The 26,245-nt window shown below is 37.7% G+C and overlaps 1 pseudogene; it reads right to left on the reverse strand.

Annotated features, from left to right (window-relative positions):
* Nucleotides 1-1,978: 1,978 nt before the first annotated feature.
* On the reverse strand, nt 1,979-26,245 carry LOC119540816 (annotated as a pseudogene).

Here is a 26,245-nt window from a genome sequence, read left to right on the forward strand (position 1 = left end):
AATGTGATATAAAAGCTTGCACTGTTCTGGGCCTGCGTAGTCTATAAACATGATGTAATCATTGTAATTAAGCCATAAAACAATCAGGAAGGACTCTGACTGAAAGAACTCAGAGATGAAATATTACATCTACCCCTGTATGCCAAAGACCAGAATGGTATAGAGATTTGGTTAATTACTCTCTCTGCTAACTGAAAATGTTGGGTTTATTTCTTGAAAAGCAAAATTAAATGCTATTGAAAGATGATCCCTTATCCCTAAAGGAGACAAGGGTTTTGGAATGTAAACATCCTTTTTCTCAAACAAAATACCACTATCATAAACCTGGGTCCATTGAATGATACTTTCTGTAATGTCATGTATAGGATACCGTACCTAACTGGAATTTGACTGACAGCTTCACCTTTTCAAGAAACAGATATGAAATCAGGAGGCAAAAAAATAAATTCTCATAGCAATCAGAAGAAATTTCCCAAAGCTCGTGCATTAAAGTTTGTGTACTAATTGAGCAATTAAATAATCAATTTCTTCTTTCAACACATTCATTATCCATTCAATGACTATTTGAGCACCTACTGTGTGTCAAGAATGATGGTAGGTGGTGAAGATGTAATTGACAACAAGATAGAAAAAGTCTTACGTTGAAGTCTAGGGAGAGATATTTAAACAAACAAAATAGATACACAAAATAATTATAGATTATGATTTGTACTACAAAGGATATAAATGAGGTTCTGGTAAAGAGAATAATGATGAGGTCTATTTTGGATGGGGTGGCCTGCAAAGTCTTTTCTGGGCTGAGACCAGAAGAATGAGGAAGAATTATTCATTTAGATTCAGGGAGAAAGACTTTGAGGCACAGCAAACAGGAGCTAGGAAAGAGGCCCTGTAGACAGAGCTCTGCATGTTCTATAAAACGGCAGAAGGCTGGTGTGGTTGGAGTTGAGGAGACAGGGAGAGAGTCTCAAGTTGAGGCTGCAGAGGTAGGAACTAGATCCTGTAGAGTTTTGCCAGGGGACAATTTTATCCCAAGTGTAATGGCAAGCTACAATTAGGGTTTAGGCTCAGGAGTAGCCTGCTTTGATTTTTATAATAAGGCAAGAGATTTTGGTAGTTGAGACCAAGCTGGTAGCATCAAAATGGAAGAATATGTGGATTGGATAAATACATGTGATGGAGACCAGGGGCATCCAGAATGCCTCCTTGGGCCTAGGAGTATGCACAGTGGTGGGGTGTTCTGTCCTTGGACTTTTGGCTCCCAGGGAAGAGGCCTTGTGTGCACTGGGGCAGAGAGTCTAGTATCTTAGACAGCAGGAGTGCAGTCTAGAAGGAGGAGTGGGAACTCCAGGTGGGCATGTTCTCTTGGCTCTTAGGACACCTTAGTCCATATGGAGAGAAACATGACTGGGTGAAGGACAGACTAGAGCCCTTTAAAAGGCAGGGTCCAGAGTAAAGACCCTCTTGCCTGTGTCTCAAGACAGTACTCTTGAGGATCAACCCAGCCCTAAAATCCAGTTGAATTAAGACGGATGGAGTTGGTTTGAGTTAAATGAGTACATACTTAAACCACAAAGAACAGAACATATGCACTATATTGGTGTTAGCTATTACTGTGATTAGTGTTGACAAAACCAACCCAATTTTTGGCTCATGGCATATTTTGGGTATAATTAGCAAAAATAGATTGCTTGGTAAACGGAAAAGTTTTTTTTTTTTTTTAAATTCCCAGTACTGTTATCTTCGGTGGTTGTTCCAATGTCATGATATAGCATTTTCTTTTAACCAAAATGATTTTTATTCATATTTGCTGTGATAAACAGTGGCAATTTATGACACTTTATAATTTGCCTGAACAGGGAAGAAGGTTTATGAAATCATTAAATGCCACTGTGAAATAATGGCATTATTTCTGTCACAAATAATTTACCAAGTTGAAGATATTCCTTTCAGTAAAATCCAATACTGTTTCCTCAGTACTTTACAAATGGAATTTTCTTCTACTTGTATTCATTTCCCAGGGCTTTTGGACCCATTCGTATTCTCCATATTTAGAATAAAAGGTTCTTTTCTTAAGAGTTCTTAATTTTAAGGTAAAATGTGGTTCAAGCTCCTGAGTTCCTACTTTCTTTTCACTCTTGTATATATATTTATGAAATCTGAATGAGATACAATCCCACTGATTATGGAAACTGCCTCCCTGTAAATTAAGGATTATGGGGAAATAGAAATGCACACATACATCCAACAGAATGATCCAGCCACTTTGAAAAATTATTCAGAATTATTCCATGTATGTGCTCTGTAGGGTTCTTGCCTCTTCTCTTAATTTCTTCTTCTCTTAATTTTGCAGACGAACACTACTGATTTTTAAATGAGCAGTTGGACCATGTGGCAGGTGACTCAAAATAAGTCCATTTGTTGTTTTATGATCTTCATTAATAATGATCAGATCCGTGAAATCTCTTGAGATGTACTGTGGAATAACTTTTTTCAGGGCCGGTTATGCCAGTCTGGATATATTATGTCCCCTCAAAAGCCATATTCTTTAATGCAATCTTGTGAGGGCACACATTAATCTTTTGATTGTTTCCATGGAGATGTGACTCAATCAGCTGTGGACTAGACCTTTGATTAAATTATCTCCATGGAGATATGGACCTCACCCATTCAGGGTTGTCTTAATTAAATCACTGGAGTCCTATAAGAGAGACTTTTGGAGAGACCCAGATGCTTGCTGATGCTTGCTAATGCTTGGAGACGCTTGAAGATGCAGACAGAAGGACATTTGGAGATGCTAAACTAAGAGAAACCCAGAGATGTTTTGGAGAAAGCCATTTTGAGATGCAACCTGGGAGCAAAGGAACAGCAGATGCCAGCCATGTGCCTTCCTAGCTGACAGAGGTGTTCCAGACACCATCAGCAGTTCTTCAGGGAAGGTATCCTCTTGTTCATGCCTTAGTTTGGACATTTCCTGGCCTTTAGACTGTAAATTTGTAACCTAATAAACTTCCTTTATAAAAGCAAATCAATTTCTCATATTTTGCGTAATGGCAACATTAGCAAACTGTAACACCAGTCCTCTTCTGTAATAAACATGTGAGTTACGTATAACTGTAGAGAGCTGTTCACAGAGCCATACTGTTTTCCCTTGAGGTCTGTCTGATCTTGGAGGAGAATCTTGGGAGAAGTTGGTCTATAGGAGTAAGAAACAAATTCATCTTATCCCCCACCTATTCATTCTTATCCTCTACTTTTGCCATGGTATTTGCTCCTTTGCCATGATATAGCATTTTAATGGTGCTGTGACCTTTGAGGTTTGGGCTTATAGGTTTGGTAGCATACTGATGGAACTTTATAGAGGGCTTACTGTCACACCTTTGTCTGTCAGACGTGTGTTCCCACAAGATATGGGCAAGGCCCATGTGTCTGGAGCAGCACTTATGTTAGTCAGTTCACACCTTTCAGTTGATGGCCAATACTTTACACTAGGCCTTGCTTTATTTACAAATATTTAGCTTTGGCCAGGCAAAGAAACTTATGACAAAGTGTGGACAACACAATCTAAAATCTATCAGTGTTGCTGGAAAAACTACTCAGAAGGTACCTCCGTAGGTAGTTGATCAGTTGCTTACCCTTTAAAGTTTGACTATGACTTTGACCTTATAGCTCAGTCATCTGTTAGGATCTGTTAGGACAAATTCAGATTTGACTTGCAGAAGAGTGGGTGGCTTCTTTGATTATGGTTTTTATTTCTCGTCCCATGAGTCACTAATACTATTATTGTTATTAATCTGCTTTGGGAATCTTTTAAGAATATTGTGAGGTTAAGTATGTCAAAACAGATGATGAATTGGCTTCCAAACTTTAAAAGTGATGTGGCAACTTTCCCACCATTAATTTCCTTTTTATCATTGAGCTCCGCAGGAATCCAGTGTGGACTGCCTGTGTATCTCTCTAAGTTAACAAATCAAGGTGTCAAGTCCAGCTCATTTATTACTTCTGAATGCCAGCAATCCTGTCCAAAAGTCCTAAAATAGCACGCTACTCCAGAATGAATCACTCAATTTATTTTAGTCTTTTAGTTGCCACTGGGTAATTTTTACAATTCAGTTCATCTAACTTAGGAAAAGTCTAGCCAGTGGAGCTGTGATGAATCAGGGTAGGAAACATGATAATAAAAGGAAGAATTGATAAAAGTGGGCTTTTATTTTAGGAACAAGGTCAGCTTCATTGTTGGGCTAAACTTGTTACCATTAAAGCAGTAAGAGGCTGGACACAAGTCCAACAAAGAGTGGTCCAGAGTCAAAAGCAGGATTTATTTTATGTTGTTAATAAATAATGCTATCAAGATTTGTTCCCTAGAAAGGTAATTATGTAGCAGCATAAAATGCATTTAAAAATATGCAGAGCATATTTTTCTCCTAAAATAGTAGGGTCACTTAGTAGGGAAACACCTGGTTTCTTTCTCCTGTCCTTGAGTCATTCTTCTTTAAACTGGTTCTGCCTTTCTCCTTCCTCATTAATTAATCTCTTTGTTTCCTTTGGAGGAGAAAAAAATCAAGCCTTTGCTTCTCCTCACAGAAAAACCTACTATTTATGTATATGTTTTCTACTCACTCATTTGTGATGAATTTGTGATTAGAAATAACCCCACCTTGCCCTGTTCTCTCAATCAGCTGAAAGGGAGCTGTGAGCACACTCAAGTAAACGTGTGGGAGGATGGTCACATATTTTTTTAATGACTCCATTTGAAAACAATATTGATAGAATTATCACTCTCAGTAGTTTCTCTGGGAAAAAAAAGCCATTTAAAAATTCTCACACAATATTATGGTGTCTTGAGATTAGATATGAAACAGGCTTTTGCTCTAGAAATTAAAGATTGATTCAGAAATAACTATAAAATGAATAGATTTTTTGTTTTTGTTTTTGTTGTTGGGGAAGATTATCTCCTTTGGAGCATGTGGTGGTGCCCTCTTCTCTTGATTTACCAGCCTCCTTAGAAGTATCCCATGTGCCTGCAGTTTTCCTTTCTCCTTGATGCCTCCTCCCCGCCCCCTGAACATTTATCCATTCTTTTGTCCATTCCCTTAGCACTGATCTTTGTTTTTCAAGGTGGCCACCATCTAAACTGAGAAATTATGCTTAGAGTATTTACATCTAGGAAAGCTCATAAAGAATTCTATGTCTGCCTGTCCGTTTTACAGAAGAGGACATTGATTTAGCAACAACAAAAGAGTTAAAAGACTGTGCACAGGATCCCGCTACTACTTAGAGATAACCCTGGGACTGGAGCCTGAGTCCAGGTCCATGTTCTGTTCTATTCTACCTTGCTAACTAGCCTGTGGCTGCTAGTCTCCTTCCCAATGATGTTTGTATTTTAAAAGGGAGGATTCCAGAGGACACCTTCCTAGAAAGCTGATGAAATGACTCTAATGGCAAGAACATTAGAGACAGTAGCAGGCTGGTAGGGTGATGTATGTAGGTTGAATGGTGTCCCCCCAAATTCATGTCCTCTTGGGACCTCAGAATGTGAACTTATTTGGAAGTAGGGTCTTTACAGATGTAATTTTTTAGGTTGTGGAGAGGTCACATCAGATTAAGGTGGTGCTAAATCCAATGGCTGGTGTTTTTATAAGAAGAGAGAGCACACAGACATATGCACAGGGAAGAAGGCCGTGTTCAAGGCAGGCAGAGATTGGAGTGATGTGTCTACAAGCCAAGGGACACTGAGGATTGTTGGCCACCACCAGAAGCTAGAAGAAGGACATGAAACGGATTCTCCCTCAGAGTCTCCGGAAGGAACCAGCCCTGCTTACACCTTGATTTTGAACTTCAGGCTTACCAAACTGTGAGAAAATAAATTCCTGTTGTTTTAAGTCACGCAGTTTGTGGTAATTTGTTACAGCAACCTTAAGACTCTTAAGACAGGTGCTATTTTAGGAATGGGAAAGCTATTTTGGAGAACTGGTCTTTTGGGGCCTTCAATTCCACAGTGGTGACTAGAGATCTGCCTAACCGCAGGGCTGGTCACAGATAGGATACTTCCCAGTCCTTGGTATTCATCTGCAAGAAACTCTGCGGGAACTTCCTCTTCGTTTCCTTCCAATTAGACAATTACAAGCTTTTGATTTAATTTCCAGGTCATTAAAATTGAATAAGGCAACATCTTTCCAAATTTCCTTTGTTCCTCAAAGTATTTATTACTTAAAAATACTTGTTCTTTGTAGAAATTTTGAAAAATACAGAAAAGTAGAAAGAAAAAACAAAAAGGCATCTCTCAACATGCCTGTCAAAGCCAATCACTGTTAGAACTTCAGCATATTGCCTTTCTGTTTAATTCCCATTCTTTTTCCAGGTTAAAAACTAATGGTGGAAGTTTTCTTTCTCTTTATTCCTTTTTTGACAACTTCTTTTTCTGACTGTAAAAGTAATATATGCCTGTTGAAGAAAAATTGGAAAATGCACACAAATATAAAGAAGAAAATATATCATGATAAGCTTATACCTAGAGCTAGCCTGAGTGGAACATTTCTTTCCAGCCTCTTAGAAAATCCATATTTCCCCATTTCACTTCTTAATCATAAATTAACCAATATAAAGCTAAGAGGAGTTACTGCTGTTTTTTCACTTGGCCAAGAAGAAGGTCTTTCAATCAGTTGCTAAAATCTGTTTCAGTGTAAGGCAAAGCTGGGGATACATGTGAGTCCAATTTAAAAAAAGGACTTCATCCCAGACTTTCTCCTATACTAGTTCACATTTAAAAGCCTATGATGGAACATTCTGAGCACAGCAGAGTTAAAGTTTAAAATGTCAAGAATAATTGTAGCCTCTTTCAGCTAGGTCTTTTTTTGTGCTTGTCAGAATGCATAGAGATGTGGCAAACAGTGTCTCCTCTATTTGTGTGGTGAGCAAATGAGCAGATGGCAGAGTCTGGTCATAGGTGTGACTCTCGGTGATAAGTAACTTGAGAGGATCTTTTATAGAAATGATGCTAATTGCTTGAGTGCACCGCATGGACCCTGGCCCATGACTGTTACCTGTCTGTGAGTGAGCAGACTTTATTGTTCATTGGCTTGGGTGCTCCTTCATTTTCCCTCTCTGCCTGTCTCTCTTCCTTCCAACAAAGGGGACAAGGTGCAGTCTGAGAACACGGTCTGTCTGGTGGAACCAGAATGATCTACTCACCCTTTTTCAATTGACCCTTTTGCTCAACTTGTTCTCTCAAACTTGGGTGTTCTTATTTATTTAATGAAATAATTCGCACCCTTCAGGACCATGGGAGACAGTTCCTGCTCACTGTAGCCCACAGGGGGCACTCTCTCTGAGCTCCATGGGCAATTATCTTTCCGACTGTTTGTCCCTGAATTGTATTGGGGAGATAAATTCCCCCAATACATAACTGCTTTCCCTCCATGGAAAAATTGTAGACCCTCTGCATATTTTCCCAATGGTAATTCCTCAAAACTGCATTGCAGTGGAGAGGAATCTCTACTTTACTCTCTACCCACTCAGGAAGATGGGGAAGTCTACAAAATTTAACACAGCTTAATGGCAATCAAATCTCTAATTTTCTTTCTTCTACAAATAGCTCTCTGGGTGTGTTGTTAGGCCACAGAAATCAGGGTTGCTCATGCAGACAACAGTGAGATCCCTGAATGGGTGAAGCCATATATGTCTCCACCCCCCCCACTCCTCCCCAATGGGATGTCATAGGCTTTCAACTTGTTTCCCTGGTAGCAGAAGAATGAGCCCTCTCTGAATCTTGCTAGGATAATAATAGCCTGTCCCGAGTGTTCTGAATAGGGAGTGTAGAGACTCAGTGGGGGCAATCCATCATTTTCAAAATGTGTATCTTTCCCATGACAGCCCCACCTTCACCACTAAGTTGACTTTCTCTTTTCTCTGGTGAAGAAAGAAAAACACCGTGGTCAAGTGTCAGCAACAGATAAAGTGAAGGGCAAAATTTTCTGACATTTGCTGCCAGGATCATCAGACTTAGTCTAGGCCAATGGTGAATATTCCCCTATTGCTAAGAAAGGATTGATGGGTCCCAGTATATTTGACATGCACTGTCTTTGACACACATCTCCTCTCCCCAAAAGTCGGTGACATTAGCAGCCTGAGCTTTGGATGGTTGACTTTCAGCTGATCTTGTGTTTAACCCTTAATATGCTTTCTTCAAACCTTTTTTCTTTTTAATTTTCCTCCCTCACTATCTAATTTTAAATCTATTGACTTTATATAAACTCACTCAAAGAATTGAAGCATGGTAAGCAACTAGGTAGGTTCTGAGTGCTTTAAAAATTTGTGTTCTTATTAAATGAAGCTGAGACAGTAGCTTTAATTTCTAGTTTCATAGAACTGTAAATTCACCACTCAGGCTCTCTGTGACCTGGCTCCGATAATGCGTAAATGAAACAGATAATGCCTACAGAATTTGTAAAGAGAAATGAAACTGTCTTCTGTGGGTTGTTCCATGTCACCTGTGGATTAGGTTGCATTGGAGTCAGGGGATCCTTGGGTGGGTTAAAAAAGCCTAAGAGTGTTTTGTTAATTTTGTATTGTGTTTTCTAGACTTATATTCTCTGCTCCAAGTGAAAGATCAGTCTCTTTAGGTTCTTTAGGCTTATTTCAGTAGTTTGTTAATATTAAATCTCTGTTTTTATAAATAGAATGAAGTGGGCAGGGGAAGTGTCTACTCAACAGAAACCAGAATGTGTTGTTAATATATTGCCAAGTGTCAAAGGACCTAGAAACAGATTGATATTTAGGAGCATATAGAACTAGCCAGGTAGGTGAGCACTCCCTATTGGTTTTAATCAATCCAAAATGGACAATTTGATCAAGTGGATAATCTGTTTAATATGGATGCTGAGTAGCTCTTCTGCCTTTGTGGCAGCAGATCCATACCTTTTCTCAATATGGTATAGGAAGGTATTTGGCCTGATTATTTAGTTAATTGCTTCCGCTATTCAACTTCAGCTTTCCTGGTACAGTGCATAAATGTTCACCTCTGTTTAAAAAATAAATTCTAAGTGTTAGTAATCCTGATTTGTGTGATCAGTCTAGGAATTATCAAAAAGAAAATCCATTGACCATTACTGTTAAGGCTTCTGTTACAAGACAACCTTTATCCTATTTATAGGAGAGATGAGCATTCTGAAGTTTGTGTTTTTGTAACATATAATAGCTTTATTGACATAGAATTCCCATACCACACAATTCACTCATTTAAAATATGCAATAAAAGTTTACAATTCTTTGGATTTAGAACATTTTCATTGCCATAAAAAGAAATCCTGTACCCATGAGCTATTAATTATTCGCCATTCTTCCCATTTTACAAACCACCCCAGTCCCTGGCAACTACTTTCTGTCTCTATGGATTTGCCTATCCTGGACATTTCATATAAGTGGAATCATCCAACGTACAGTCTTATATGGCTGATTTCCTTCACGTAGCTTATGTTTTCAAGGTTTATCCATGTTGTAGCATGTATTTATACCTTTGATTCAATCTTCACTGGATCATTTTGAATATTCACATCATTTTTATTTGCATATAATCTCATAGAAATAATCTTGTCGATATCTTTTTCTAAGTTTCCTTTTTTAAGCATTATTCATCTTAGGAGATTTGAACGAAAGATTTTAAAAATATTGGAATGATCCCAGAATTATGATTAAATATTCATTTAATACAAAAATAGTAATTTTTTAAACTGTGGATTTATTCCCCCATTGTTATTTTTTTACATTCCAATATATTCTCTTGTTAAACATTTTTGTATTTAGATTGTAGGTTTACAGAAAATCATGTAAGAAATACAGCTTTTCCCACATACCCCCCATTTATTAACGCTTTGCATTAGGATGGTGCCTTTGTTACAGTTGATGAAGGAATATTATAAATGTAGCATTATAGTCCATAGTTTACCTTAAGGTGTAATTTTTCCAATATACCACCCTATTATTAACATCTTGCATCAGTGTGGTAATTTGTTATAATTTATGAAAGAACATTTTTATACTTGTACTATTAACTATAGTCCATCATTTACAATAGGATTCACTGTGTTGTACAGGCCTATGTTTTGCCTTTTAATTTTTATTCTAGTAACATATATGCAACCTAAAATGTCCCCTTTTAACTACATTCACATTTATAATTCAATGCTGTTAATTTAATTCACAAAGTCGTGCTACCATCACCACTATCCATTGCTAAAACTTCATAATCAATCGAAATAGAATTTCTGTGCAAATTAAGCATTAACTCCTTGTTCCCTACCCCCAACCCAGGCCCTGTTATCCTATATTCTAGATTCTAACTGTTTGAGTTTGTTTATTCTAATTGTTTCGTGTCAGTGAGATCATACAATATTTGTCCTCATTTCTCTCAACCTGATGACTTCAAGGTACATCCATGTTGTCATATGAATCACATCATTTTTTTAATGCTGAATAGTATTCCATTGTGTGTAATACCACATTTTGTTTATCCATTCATCATTTGATGGACACTTGGATTATTTTCATGTTTTGGCAATTGTGAATAATGCCACTGTACTGGTTTGGATGTATTATGTCCCCCAAAATGCGATGTTCTTTGATGGAATCTTGTGTTGATTACGTTGGAACCTATTGATTGAGGGTTTCCATGGAGATGTGACTCAATCAACTGTGGGTGAGAACTTTGACTGGATAATTTCAATGGAGGTGTTACCCCACCCATTTAGGGTGGGTCTGAATTAAATCACTGGAGCCATATAAACCAGCTGACAAACAGAAGGAACACAGAGAACAACTGAGAGTGATATGTTGGAAGAGCTGCAACCAAGAAGGACACTTTGAAGAATGCACAGGAGCTGAGAGAGAAGCTGGAACACAACTTGGGATCAGCAGATGCCAGCTACATGCCTTCCTAGTTAACAGAGGTTTTCTGGACACCATTGGCCTTCCTTCAGTGAAGGTATACTTGTTGATGCCATAGCGTGGATACTTTTATGGCCTTAAGACAGTAACTTTGTAACCAAATAAACCCCTTTTATAAAAGCCAATCCATTTCTGTTTTTTTGCATAACAGCAGCATTAGCAAACCGGGACAGCCACTAAGAACATTGGTGTACAAATATCTGAGTCCATGCTTTTAATTCTTTTGGGTATATATGGAGTAGTGGGATTGCCAGGTTATGTGGTAATTCTATACTTAGCTTTCTGAGGAATGGCCAAACTGTCTTCAACAGAAGCTGCACCATTTTACATTCCCACTAGCAAGGAATGAGTGTTCCTAATTCTCCACATCCTCTCTAATGCTTGTAGTCTTCTGTTTTTTTTTTTTTTTTTTTTTTTTGTTTTTTTTGATAGCAGCCATTCTAGTGGCTCATTGTGATTTTGCTTTGCATTTCTCTAATAGCTAATGATGTTGAACACTGTCTCATGTGCTTTTTAGCCATTTGTATATACTCTTTGGAGAAATATCTATTCAAGTCCTTTGCCCATTTTTTAACTGGGTTGTTTGTCTTTTTGTTGTTGATTTGTAGGATTTCTTTATGTATTCTGGATGGTAAGCCCTTATCTGATATGTGGTTTCCAAATATTTTCTCCCTTTGAGTAGGATGTCTTTTCACTTTTGCAATAAAAACCTTTGATGAACAAAAGTTCTCCCCCACCGCTGAGGTCCTGTTTATCTCTTTTTTCTTTCTTTGCTTGTGTTTTGGGAGTAAGGTCTAAGAAACCATTGCCTAATATAAGATACTAAAGATGATTTCTTGTATTTTCTTCTAGGAGCTTTACACTCTTGGTTCTTATGTTTAGATCCTTGATCCATATTTAATTAATTTTTGTATATAGTGTGAGATAGGCATCCTCCTACATTCTTTTGCATATGGATATCCTGTTCTCACAGCACAATTTGTTAAAGAGAGTGTTCTTTTCCAATTGAGTGGACTTGGCAGCTGTTCCAGTTTGCTAATGCTGCCATTATGCAAATACCAGAAATGGATTGGATTTTATAAAGGGAGTTTATTTGGTTATAAAGTTACAGTCTGAAGGCCATGAAAATATCCAAATGAAGGCATCAACACCAGTATACCTTCACTGGAGGATGGCCAATGGCATCCAGAAAACCTCTGTTAGCTGGGAAGGCATGTGGCTGGCATGTGCTGATCCCAGGTTGTGTTCAAGCTCCACTCTCAGCTCCTGTACATTCTTCAAAGTGTCTCTCTTGGCTGCAGCATCACTGAGTTCCTTTTGTTTGCCAGCTTTTTTTTATAGGACTCCAGTGATTGAATTAAGACCCACCCTAAATGGGTGGGATAACATCTCCATGGAAATTATCCAATCAAAGGTCTCACCCACAGTTGATTGAGTCACATCTCCATGGAAACACTCAAAGGATTTCAACTTAATCAGCACCAACACATCTGCCCCCACAAGATTTCATCAAAGAACATGGCAATTTGGGGGACATAATACATCCCAACCAGCACAGCAGCCCTGTCAAAAAGCAAGTGGCCATAGATGTGAAGGTCTGTTTTTGAACTCTCAGTTTGATTCCATTGGTCTGTATGTCTGCCCTTGTGCCTGTACCATGCTGTTTAGACCACAGTAGCTTTGTAATAAGCTTGAAAGTGAGAAAGTGTGACTAATCCAATTTGGTTCATCTTTCTCAAGATGTTTATGGCTATTGGCGACCCCTTACCTTTCCAAATAAAAATGTGGTTATGGGCTTTTGCACTTCTGCAAAGTAGACTTTTGGAATGTTGATTGGGATTGCATTGGATCTTAAATCGTTTTGGATAGAATTGACATCTTAACAATATTTAGTCTTCCAATTCATGAGCAGGGAATATTGTTCCATTATTTAGGTCTTATTTGAATCTTCTTAGAACGGTTTTGTAGTTTTCCCTGTATAAGTCCTTTATACCCTTGGTTAAATTTATTCCTAGATATTTTATTTATTTGATATTGTAAATTGATTTTTTTCTTGATTTCCTCCTCAGGTTGTTCATTACTAGTGTATAGAAACACTATTGATTTTGTGTGATGATCTTGTACCCTGTCAATTTGCTGAATTCATTCATTAGCTCTAGTAGCTCTGTTGAAGATTTTTCAGACTTTCTACATATAGGATCATGTCATCTGCAAATAGTGAAACTTTTACTCCTTCTATTACAATTGAATGCCTTTATCTCCCTCCCTCCCTCTCTCCTTTCCTTTATTTTTCTTTTTCCCTCACTGCCCTGGCTAAAACTTCCAGCATGATGTTGAATAACAGTGATAACAGTCTTGTTTTGGATCATAGAAGGAAAGCTTTCAGTCTTTCACCAGTGAGTATTATGTTAGCCATGAATTTTTCATATATGCCCTTTATCTTGTTGAGGAAGTTTCCCTCTATTCTTATTTTTCTAAGTGTTTTTACCAAGAAATGATGCTGGATTTTCTCAAATGCTTCTTCTGTGTCAATTGAGATGATCATGTGTTTTTTCCCTTTGTTTTGTTAATGTTACATTAATTGATTTTCTTGTGTTGAACCACTCTTAGTTGTTTCATCCTTTGAACCACTGATTGTATCAGTATATGTTATTTAACTTCCATATCTTTGGTGGATTTTCCGGTTCTCTGCCTGTTATTGATTTCCAGCTTCATTCCATTATGGGCAGATAAGAAGCTTTGCTTAATTTCAATCTTTTTAAATTTATTGAGACTTGTTTTGTGATCTACAATGTGTTCTATCCTGAGGAATGATCCATGTGCACTTGAGCAGAATGTATATCCTGCTGTATTGGGGTGCAATATTCTGTAGTCTGTTAGATCTAGATCAGTTATCATGTTATTCAAGTTCTCTTTTTCCTTACTGATCCCCTGTCTAGATTTTTAGCTGTTATTTCCTCAAATATTCTTTCTGCCCCTTTTCTCTTCTCTCCTCCTTCTGGGACACACATGACACGTGCCTTTGTATGCTTCATGCTGTTACACAAATCCTGGAGACCCTGCTCAATTTTTTCTATTCTTTTCTCTATCTGCTCTTCTGAATGTATGATTTCAATTGCCTCATATTCTAGGTCACTGGCTCTTTCTTCTTCCTGTTCAAATCTGCTGTTGTGTGCTGCTAGTGTATTTTTTTATCTCCATTACTGTGTTTTTCATACCCATTATTGCTGTTATGTTCCTTGTAAACTTTAAAATTCTTCTTTGTGCCCAAATATTGTCTTCTTAATCTTTTAGATCTGTATCCATATTTTCCATCATCTCCTTGAATTGATTTTGGAGATTTGTTTGGACTTCTTTGATTAGTTGTTCCAAATTCTGTGTCTCCATTGAAGTTTTAATTTGTTCCTTTGACTGAGCCATATCTTCCTGTTTCTTAGTATGGTTGCAATTTTTACCGATGTCTGGGCATCTGGTTATTTTGATGTGTTAACTGTCTTGGCCAATTTCTCCTTCATGTCTAGGGTTTTATTGTTAATTGGCTTTTGTTAAGGCTCTTCTTGGATGCTTTGATGCTGGTGCAACTTATTCTACACCTTTACATAGCCCAGATTTACCTGTTCACATTTTCTCAGCTCTTCTTCATCTATTTTGCTGTGAATATTTAGTAGAATTTTTGAGATTGTATTTTTGTGCAATTTTTTTTTTTTACTTTCAGGAGAAATCTTCATTTTCTCATTTCTTTTCCATAAATCTTTTATCTATTCTGTTTGTTTTTGTGCAGAATTTTCTCCCCAGCTCCTATGATTTGTTTAAATTCTCTCCCTCACACAGTGTCCCCTTTTCCTTATACTTTTCCATTCTGGGATCCATCCTTACTTAACAGCAGCTCAGTCCCTGTTCCAGTTTGCTAATGCTGCCATTATGCAAAACACCAGAAATGGATTGGCTTTTATAAAATGGGGTTTATTTGGTTACAAAGTTACAGTCTTAGGACCATAAAGTGTCTGAGGTAAGGCATCAACAATCGGGTACCTTCACTGAAGGATGGCCAGTGGCATCCGGAAAACCTCTGTTAGCTGGGAGGGCACGTGGCTGCCATCTGCTTGCTCCCAGGTAGCATTTCAAAATGGCTTTCTCCAAAATGTCAGTGTCAGCTTCCAATGGCCATCTTCAAAATGTGTCTCTCAGTTGCAGCTCTTCTCCAAAATGTCACTCTCAGTTGCTCTCCAAAATGTCACTCACAGGTGCTCTGTGTCTGGACCTGTGTGGCTCTTTTTAAAGTACTCCAGTGACCCAATAAAGGCCCACCCTGAATGGCTGGGGCAACACCTCCATGGCAATAATCCAATGAAATATCTTGCCTACAGGTGATTGAGTCACATCTCCATGGAAACACTGAACCAATAGGTTCCAACCTAATCAACACTAAATACATTTGCCCCCACAAGACTGCATCAGAGAAAATGGCTTTTCTGGGCGACATAATGTATACAAACCGGCACAGTCCCCCACCACCCCCCCCTTTTATTCTGTGAGGCTTTTCTGCCTCCACTTTCTTCCCCTTTAGGATGTCCCACCCTGAGGACTCAGGTGGTGTCAATCAAGAAAGGTGGATCAATCCAAAAAGTCCATTTTGCATTTTGGTGGTCCAGTGAATAAGACTTATTGAGCGCATCTCTTGCCGACAGTTCTGCTGTGGTCTCTTTCCCCCACCCCTCTCTTTTTACCCCTGGGGGCTCTTGGAGATTAGTCCTCTTTTTCTTTGATTCAGCATTTCTGGAGTCCTTCTCCAATTTCTATCATTCTCTAGAGTTCTAAGCAAGTGGGATTTATCTTTTTATTAGTTGATTTTGAAGAAAGACTTTTCTGGGAGATGTCTTGTGTTGCGTGTTAATGACATCCTCCAGTTACTCCTGTAAAATTTGCAGCTGTCTTCATATTGCCAGACATTGTTTTGCCTTTCAGCATCACAGTTTATTAGGGGCCTGCCCTATGGGTTGGATCCTCACTCAGTCATTCAACATAGAGTTTCAATAAGAAATAGAGACTTGAGGAAATGAAGGGAATTATAAGGTAGGGCTGAGTGACTCCACCACACTGCCCCTGGGGAATATCCCTTCTATATTCTTTTTATGGTTGAAATTTGAAGTAGGAGCACTTAATTTCCCAGAGGAGTACTTTCATGCTTTGGCTATTGCAGAAGCTTCCAAGGTCTGGATAAAATGTAATAGTTTTCCAAATTTGGAGAGGTTATCTCAACAGAAGAGAGTCCCTAAACTGTTTAAAGCTTATTGATATGAAAGTTTTGGGAGGCTTTCTTTTCAAAGAAAATAAAGAAAAAGAAATATATCAAAATCCTGGTTTGGATATGAGAATCATTTCCTTTTCTATTGGAAGATTTTTCTTTTTGTGTGTTTTTTGATTCTCACCCTAACTGGATGATGGCCATTGCTGCATGGAGGACACAACAATCTTGATGCTTGTAGATCAAGCAGAAAGACTAGAGCTGCTTAAGTGTATTGGGTTCCTGGTACACTTCCCAATTTTGGAAGACTGTTATGTCATATTCAATAGTCCAATTATATGATTATAGATGACAAATGACCAGCACACTAAAGTTAATATTTAATGAAACCAAATGCAATCTTTTTGTTCTTATTTGCATCTGTTTTTCTTTTTGTCCTTCCTAGTGACTGCTGGGACAAGCAGCGAATGGGTGTGATAAGGCGAGAGTAAAGGCTCACTAACCAGAGCTACATTGAACCACAGCTAAATCTAAAATTAGACCTGTGAAAAGCAGGCCAATTAAAATGGAAATCATAAAAATGGAATGGAAAATTCTGAACATGAGGCAGGTGAGTGCAAAAGGATTCTCTTTGACATTATTGCCAGATGTAGAACTGTAAATAAAATAAGGAGCTAACATATTAGGGCCAGTTAATTACATTATTGTTGGAGAAGTAATTAATAGGGGAATATGCACATTGTGCAAGTTATCATGTATATAATGATTTGCAGGACCATTCAATTCATGGTGAGCCGAAGAGTTCATAGATCCACAGAAGGCTAAATTGTATTGCTTGGAACAAAATCTAATTGGGCAGTTTAAAATTTATGGCCTCCAGCATAATACCCTTCTAGGAAATGAAAGTGGAGTGCTCTGTTACTCAGAGATCTTTTTGTAATATACCCAGTATATTCTCCGTATACTTAGTGGCTTTGTTCTCTATGTTATCCTTCTTTTCCTTCAATATGAAATATATAGAGAAAAATGAGTCACTGCAATTGTGTTTTGAGCTTAACAATTTGTTAGATATATTTTTATTTTTATTTTTTTGTTAAAAACTTTATCAAAAATTTTTTTGAAACATTTCAAATAAAACAAAACAAAGGGATAAGAAAAACAAATATCCTAAAATAACTACAGTGCTTCCAATATGCTTCTAATATTCCAATTAGTTAGATATAGTATAGTAAGAACTATAAAATGAATGAATAGCATTTTTTTCATGGACTCTTATAAATGTCATTTGTATTTATTTTGGAACCAAAGGATTTGTACAGTGGAGAACATTTTTTCATATTCTTATTATACCAAAGGCTTTTGATATTAATTAAGAAATGCCATTTTTGTTTATTGTCTTCTTGGTTAAATAGGCTTCATTTAAGAAAAGTGCTATAAACAGAATCTTGAACTAAAAAAGGAAAGTTGATTGAGGGTTTGATTTGGTACATGGTTTATTTTGTTATACATCAGTAACCTTTGGAAAAATATTCTCCTGGCAGTAACAACATTAAATCTCAAGCAGCATACAATGCAATTTGTGTCAACTGCCTCACTCTAAATGCTGTGCTAAGACAACATTGCCCTAAGTGCTTTGAGCAATCATCCTTAACAGAAGAGGCTATGCAAACCACACTGTAAAATGAGTTGGTTCAAAATGAGTAGGCTGGAGGAAGAGATGATTTAGTTCCATGATCTACTCGGAACCTGGGGTATATTCAAAATCAGCTATGGACTGCCGATATTATTAGAAGCATGCAGCTTGCTAGGTTAAACTTTCAGCCATATTTTAACAAATAAGCCTGCTGGGAGTGAGCTGCCATTTGTGGCTCATTGATCCTATAAATCACTTTTCAGCTGCAAGTCACTTCCTGTGCTGTTTCCAAAATGCTGTAAAAAGGTATAAAGAGCAGGAAGAGAGGGACAGCTTTTATATCCTTTTATCTCCTTTAAAAGGTATTGCTGTGTAATAGTTTCAAGGTTCTGCTTTGGAGAATCTCTGATCTGTAGATCTTCTGGGAGGACATGAGCGGCCTTTCCTTTCTCATCATAACCACAAGGACAGCCTTCTTTATTTTCTATTTCCATGGAATTCACTTGTGATTGAACTGAAGTTTGGTTGTCGTGCCTCCTTTTTTAACCTATAGTTGAAATCCATCAACATATTCTTGAGTGTCCTTTCAATATTGCATCAGTATTGTATTAGATGCCAGTAGGGTAGGGGGAGAAATTTAAAAGCAAAAAGCCACGGTTGCTGTCCTCAGGAAGTTTGTGGTTCATTTCTCTTAGTTAAGAAACCCTGAGGCTAATGTAACAGTATAATGTTTCCAAATTATACTGGAATTTTTTTCTGATCTGATGTATCGTTGTTTGCTCAGAAATAGAGCCAGTCGGAAAGAGAAGGCAGAGTGGGATCCAGAGTTGTCAGTCAGAGGTAAAGGACAGAATCTGTTGCCCCCTCTGTGTTATCTGGTACCATGGATTTTGGTTGATTCTATGACAATAGTGCTTATTGTTGCAGTACCTACAAAATAATAAGTGTGAATGGGTTAATCAGAAAACCCCTTTAAAACTGTGGCAGATTGATGTTTCTTGTTGTTACACAGGAATTATCAAAATGTTGATGTTTCTACCAAACTGGAGATGGGGGAGATTTAATTTCCAGCTTGGATCCCAGTTATGGAGTTGCTCTTTTTACTAAAGTGGTTGAAATATACCTTCCCCTTAATTTTTTTATTCATAAATGTTTACTTGTGTACCTACCAGCTGCTGGGTTGTTTTGAACTGAATATGCAGAACATGATTGATGCCAGAAAACAAGGATGCAAAATTAGAGGGAAACCCCTCCTAGTTGATAAGTAAAACAGGAAGGCAGCCTGCTTTGCAGGGAATATGGGAAGGAATACAGTCTTGGAACCGAAGAGAAAAGCAGCCTCAACAGAAATTCGTGTCACACATTATAAAAGTTAAAATCTCAACCAAGAAATCAGCCAAGAAAGAGAACCTCAATGTTTTACTCCTGTGGACAATAAACACTGTGGTTTCATTATATATCAACGATATTTTACTCCTCTAGAAATCACTGCTGCACTTTTATAGATCGGAATTATTTATTGGCTACATATTGTGGGCTTTTTCAAATGTATGTTATCAGTGGCCCTTTCAAATAGCCTTTTTAGAATTTGCTCACTTAGGAATACACAGTCTCCTCTCTCAGGCTGACCACAAAGCAGTTCTTAGATGGGGCTTGGGTAATACTTATGAATGAAAGAAAACCTGCTATTTTGATATGTTAAGGGATGCAGGGTCCCAGTCTCTGTCTGCTAAACCCTCTACTCCTTACCTTCAATGCAGTTCTCATAGATGGATAAACCTTATTTTAAAATTCTGAGTCCGTGGTCAATCTCTGCTTTTCCAAAAGTGAGCTTTAAGCTACTATATTAATAATGGACAAGTCATCCCTAAATGAGGAGGGCCCAAATCTAGTGATAAGAGTGATGTAGCACACAGAGGAGGAGAGAAGGTCCTGGATGAAGGGAAATGAAAAATGAATCAAGACAGAGGCCTTTCCTTCAGCTAAATGGGTTAGGGATTTTTACCAAATTCAACATAAGGAGTATTCACAGACTGTGGTTTATACCTCTGCTTAAGGTATTTCTGTAGTGTTATGAACATAATTGATTCTGTTTTTCTCAATGAACGCTCTTTTATTTGTGAAGTCTCTAGTGAAGGATCTGTTCAGATATTGTGGGTACTTAGATTAAAGGCAACCCTACCTGACTATTGTGGTCAAGGTCTGGACCCCTAATGGGTCAGCCAGGTGAGATACATCTACAGAATACTGTCCTAAAAAGTAATTCCTGATTATGCTGAAAAAAAAAATTATTCCACTGTGTTTGAAGGTTGGTGACAACACTTACTTGCAGTTCTTCATGAAAGACTAGCCTCTTTTAATTTTTTCTCTTTCCCGTGCAATACCTATGCATGTATTGGTGGTACAAAATTGAGCCTTGTTCAAATCAACCAGTATGTCTTCGACACTAGAGAAAGAACAGCAAAGGCTGGGCAGCAGTGATTTGTTCTAATTATTCTTTTATTAGGGGACACCGTTTTATAGAAATGTTTTACATAATAGCACATATGTATGTAATATAAATTATTAGCACTGTACACTGAGGTAAACTGGAAGGGATTTGATGCTTGATAGAGTTTGGCTAAAACAGTTTATTATATTTCTTTCATATTATATAGTTATGGAACCAAAAACAGAAACAAAGATAATTATTGAATTTGTATAAAATTTCCAAATAATTTCCACTCAAAAATTTTAATGATAAATTTGAACTTGCTGCTATGAACAGTACCATTTTATGTTGTTTAATGTTTGAAATGGCTAATGAAACTTCTGATTAAGATTCTTTAATAATGATCTTTTCAAATCTTAAGAATTATTATTTATGAGAATATTTTTGCAAAAGTAGGCAATATAAAATTTAAAACCATTTTTACAATCCTTCAAAAATGTATAACATTATACATATGTAAAGAGTCTAACATTCTAACTGTATTCATTAATAAATGTAATTTGCTTTATATTCTTTTGACAAAATCTAATGAAATCACTAAAGATTTAGCATGAGATAAAACTTTACATATGATCTTAGAAGAAATAATAAACATACTATTTCTTCATTGTAAGCTGTGAGCAACATATAGCTTGAGACTAAGAAAAAGATGTGCTCTTATTTCTAATAATATTGGATGATCTGGCCTTATACCTCAGATTTATCTCTTCAATAATAATTGGGCCAATAATGTCAAACATAATTTGAAGTCAGGTTTTTTTTTTTTTAATTCAATTTTATTGAGATATATTCACATACCTTACGGTCATCCAAAGTGTACAATCAATTGTTCACCGTACCATCATATAGTTGTGCATTCATCACCCCAATCTAGTTTTTGAACATTTTCCTTGTGCCAGAAAAAGTGAAAATAAGAATGAAAAATAAAGGAAAGAAGAACACCCAAAACACCCCCCCCCACCCAATTTTTCATTTAGTTTTTTGTCCCCATTTTTCTACTCTCCATCTACACACTGGATAAAGGAAGTGTGATCCACAAGGCTTTCACAATCACACTGTCACCTCTTGTAAGCTACATCGCTATACAGTCATCTTCAAGAGTCAAGGCTATTGGGTTGCAGTTTGATAGTTTCAGGTACTTAAGTCTAGCTATTCTAATGCATTAAAAACTAAAAAGGGTTATCTATATAGTGCATAAGAATGCCCACCAGAGTGACCTCTTGACTCCATTTGGAATCTCTGAGCCACTGCAACTTTATTTTGTTTTCATTTCACATCCCCCTTTTGGTCAAGAAGATGTTCTCAATCCCATGATGCTGGGTCTAAATTCATCCCTGGGAGTCATATCCCACATTGCCAGGGAGATTTACACTCCTGGGAGTCAGATCTCATGTAGTGGGGAGGGCTGTGACTTCACCTGCCGAGTTGGCTTAGCTAGAGAGAGAGGGCCACATCTGATCAACAAAAAGGTCCTCAGGAGGAGACTCTTAGGAACAGTTATAAGCAGGTTTAGCCTCTCCTTTGCAGTAAGAAGCTTCATTAGGGCAAGTCCCATCGTAGAGGGCTTGGCACATCAAACTGTCAGTCCTCAATGTTTGTGAGAACATCAACAATCCAAATGAGGAAGCCCAGCACCTCTGCATTTTCCCCCAGCTCCTCAAGGGGACCCTGCATATATATTTTTATTCTCTGTCCAAATTACTTTGGGATGTGTTGCTATTTCACACTAACCCATGCAAACCTACCAGGTCTCACTTCCTATTAAAAGTTCCATGTAATTATGGTATTTGAACGAACTGTGCGAGTTAAATTGTTTAGGAAATACAGATCTTGCACCAACTAAACCTCTCTTCCCTTGGTCTCACATGGAATTTGAAATTTTAAAACGCAGTCAGTTTTGTCCTTTACCCTTTGGCCTGATTTGCCCTAGTTCTAACCACATCTGCTTCATTCATATCTCTAGTTGAAGTCTGTATCCTTTTTCAGGTTTTTTAACAGTTGGTCTATGTGCTAATACTGACATTCATATCTGCCGAGTTGTAGCTCTGAGTTTCAGGTGTCACACAGATACTCAAAGTTCCAGGGATTGATCAGGTTATACACAAAGGGAGCAGCATCTTGGAAGCTGGAGATAGCCATTACAATTCAGGAATAGATGTGACTGCTGTAAGAGCTTACAATCCTGGGACCATTACGGTAAGCGTTCCCCTGATAAGCTATGCTCCAAGGTTCAATTCTGAGTTTACACATTGTAGTTAGTCTGTATTGGTGAGGCATTATAGCGTTTGCTTTTGTTTCTGGCATAGTTCATTCAAAATACTGCCTACAGGTTCCATTCTCCTCGTTGCATGTCTCACAGGGAAGTCAGGGTTTTATTAACTTTTACTTCTTATAAATCCCCAATTGTTTGGATGAACAATAATTATGAGATTTGGATTTAAAGAAGTTAGACTAATTTTAAAGCATAGCTTCCGGAATTTATGCATCAAAGTGAGCTTTCATCTCTATGTAATTATTTGTATTACCATAGTTCAAATATGTAAATTATATCTTAGATGCTCCCTGAGAGCCAGTTTATGACCCATACTTGACCTCAAATGTTTACCAAGATTTTGTCTCCTAATTTACTTTGCAGACTGGGCTTTGAAAGATTTTTGACAAGTTCTAAAAAAAAAAAAATCACATTTATCCTCAAAGAATAAAGATTAGTCCCCTGCTTTCTTGCTTCTCCTCAAGTATGCCATGTGGAATCATGTGCTTTCAAGGTTTGTGCATATGGTGGCTGGGCTGTTCCCTTCTCTGAAATGGCCCTCCTCTTTTCTGTGAAATTCTTACTCATCCTTTAAGGCCTAGAACTTCCTGGTGAAAACTGATTGTGCATTCTGTGCTGCTACAGCAATTGGTTCACACCTTAATTACAGCACACATCTCTTCATAGTACATGTTGATGCATGTCTTTATTCTTCATGTGGTTTGAGGGTTCTTGATGTTTTGGTACTTCGTTCAACTTTTGAATCGTCAGTGTCTATCAGAATTCCAGATCCAAGGTAATTTATGACAATTATTTTTGAGCAAATCTAGATGAATTAGTATGAGGTTGATGAAACAAGAAGAGATGTTAAGCATGCACCAAGTAATGGAAATATTTTGAATAAGTGTATGGCATTCAAGGTTACAATCATGAGGATATTTACATTTTAAAATGCTAGTTAAAAATTTTATGTTTAAACTTTAAAATAGTTTATAAAAAGAAGTGGTTTTTTTGTTTAAACTTGTGTTTCCTGAATGTCTGTTGTGGCAAAAGCACTGCTGTAGGTGTCATGGGAGAAAATGTATTTCCTATTCCCAAGGACATTATAATATGATTTCAAAAGTTAATAATTGTTAAAAAGGAAAATATTATGGTGTATGTTAAGTGCCAATAGGCATAGATAATAAATGCTGTATTTGTTCAGAGAATTGAATGCTGAGTTGGTGCTAGATAAATCATGGAAAGGTTCTTCGAAAAGAAAGATACAATTTGACTCCTCAGCCTAGTGAGTGGGTAAGATTTGATGTGGTGTATGTGCTCGTGTGTAGGTGTTGGTCTTCCTTTTAGACATAGGAGAGCAGGAGTGATCTGTTGTTCTGGACCCTGAAGCGGGGAACTGCCCATGTCAGTCATGGTGGCTGTTTTATTTGCTGATCATGTCTGAATAAGACTGATACCAGGTCATTTGTTGACAGTATCTTAGTTCTTTCTATCAGTTCTTATAAAATCATTATAACCCATAATGGTGACTAGAGGGGAATTTCTAAAGGATTGTGAGAGAAATGTGAAAAATGTACCTTCTTTCTTAGAGAGTGTCTAAGTTAGGAAAGTACACTGTGACAGGAAAAGAAGGCAGATACCTGAGGTGTGCAAAGTTGAAATGTTGTACAGAGCAGTTTTACTTGAGATGGCCTTATGACTAAGACCGAGGATGCATCTGGGGAAAAGAAATGTTCTGGGTAGTAGACTCTTTCCCTCTCCTGCTTCTTCAAAATAGTGATTCTCAAAGAAGATTCCATGCTCTGGAAGCAAACCATCTTCCAAGGAGGGGCTTCATAGGAGCAGAGAGGGTGTGGATCACACAGAAAGGCTACTGGTAAGAAGACAGCTCTTCATGCTGAGGCTGGAGAGTGGTGAGTGGTGAGTGGTGAAGGGAGAGGGTGACAGATGAGACACAGAGGACCCCTTGCTGTGTGTCAAGTGACTCTGAATAAGCAGGGATGATGTTCACTGTGGGAAGCTGAGAGGTTGGGGAACTCATGGGCACCATTTATTGACATCAGATATGGTTTGCTACTTGTCGGCTTGTTGATCTTTCAGTAAATAACTACATTCTGAACACTTATGAGGAGGTCCTATAGTACAACATGTCAGATTGGCCCAAGTTCTGTAGGTTCATGTTTTCTTGGATGGGTCACTTAATCTTTCTAAGCCTCAATTTCCTCATTTGACTCCTAGAGTCATGATGGTTACAGAAAATGTATGTAAAATGTCAACTTTTGTGGATGGCACACAGAGCTGCACAATACATGGTAGAGAATAATGACAGCAAAGATAATTATAATAGTCTTACTATTATTATTATTAAGTGGGTAATGTAGGGCTATCTGTGATGATCTATTTTTTTAGGGCTGTGTGCTTTGAGTTAGGGAAATGTTTTTTTTCCTGCAGAGAATCTCAGGTCCTGTCTCTCAGATGTCACTCAGAAACAGGGTCACAGTGTAAGCTTTCTCTTGTTGGCATGCCCTTGGCATTTGCATGGCAGAATGGTGCTGGACATTCAGGAGTTGCTCACTGGCACTATTGTGTGTCTGCTACTCCTAGGCTGTAATTCAGCTGTTTAGGAGCATGTGCCTATATCTGAGAGGAAGTACAAAAAATTCCTCACTCACCTAACTTCTACCTGGTCTTTTGCACATACAGGAAGAAGTTAAGTAGTCTGATGTGTCTGTTCTGCAGGCAGCTGCCTCCCACGTGCAGTGAGAGTTCAGAGCTGAGGAGAAGATTCTGCCCTTATCTTTCACCGAAGTTGAGTCCTTCTATTACATGTATTCAAACACTCAAATTCAAAGTCTCTGCAGGCTTTGCAAATTATTTCCCTATTTCCAAAACAATTTGAATTTCAGATAAATTAAAAGCTGCTTTCTGAATTAAAATTGGTTTGCCTCTTAAGCTAGACAGTGTTCTATTCCTGGCAGAAGAGCACATATTCCTTTAAAAGTTTATGCTTTTTGCAAACATTTAGGGCATTTTGGGAAGACAGTATATTAAAATATCTCTTAAAAGCTACTGTGAAACCAAAATAAAAATTGTATAGGCTTTATAGGTATAACATACATATTCATAAAAACTCCCAAGGGATTTGCTGATAGTTGCATTTATTGAATTTCTGTATTTTTATATTTGAAAAAATTAGCCATAACATATGTATCAAGCAATGTTTGGGGGAACAGGGCTGAGCAGGTGGGAAGCAGATGCATAGATGTGATACCACCCGTTACTTTTGAATCTAGGCTGGCCAGAATAGAGGTCTTTTTAAACAGCAAATATTTCTTTTTGTTTATTTATTTTAAAATTATATTTCTATTTTGATTAAGTAAAACATTCACTTGGTTCAATATTCAAAATGTATAAAAAGTTTGGGGACTTCCAGGAAGATGGCGGAATAGGACAGGCAGAACTCATTCTGTCACCTTAAAACAACTAGAGAACAGGCAGAAACTGTCCAAAGCAGCAGTTCTGGGGCTTAGGTGACCAGAGAAGGAACCACTGCAACATATATAGAAGAGCTGGATGAAAAGCTGGAGAAACTACGACTGAGGAATAGCGGTGAGGAACTCAATCATGATTACCTCTGAGGTCGAGGGCTGTGTACCAGCTGGAGGAGGCCTCCAAAAAGTAGCACAT

Source organism: Choloepus didactylus, chromosome 7 (assembly GCF_015220235.1).
Source record: "Choloepus didactylus isolate mChoDid1 chromosome 7, mChoDid1.pri, whole genome shotgun sequence".
In the NCBI taxonomy this organism is placed as follows: Eukaryota; Metazoa; Chordata; class Mammalia; order Pilosa; family Megalonychidae; genus Choloepus; species Choloepus didactylus.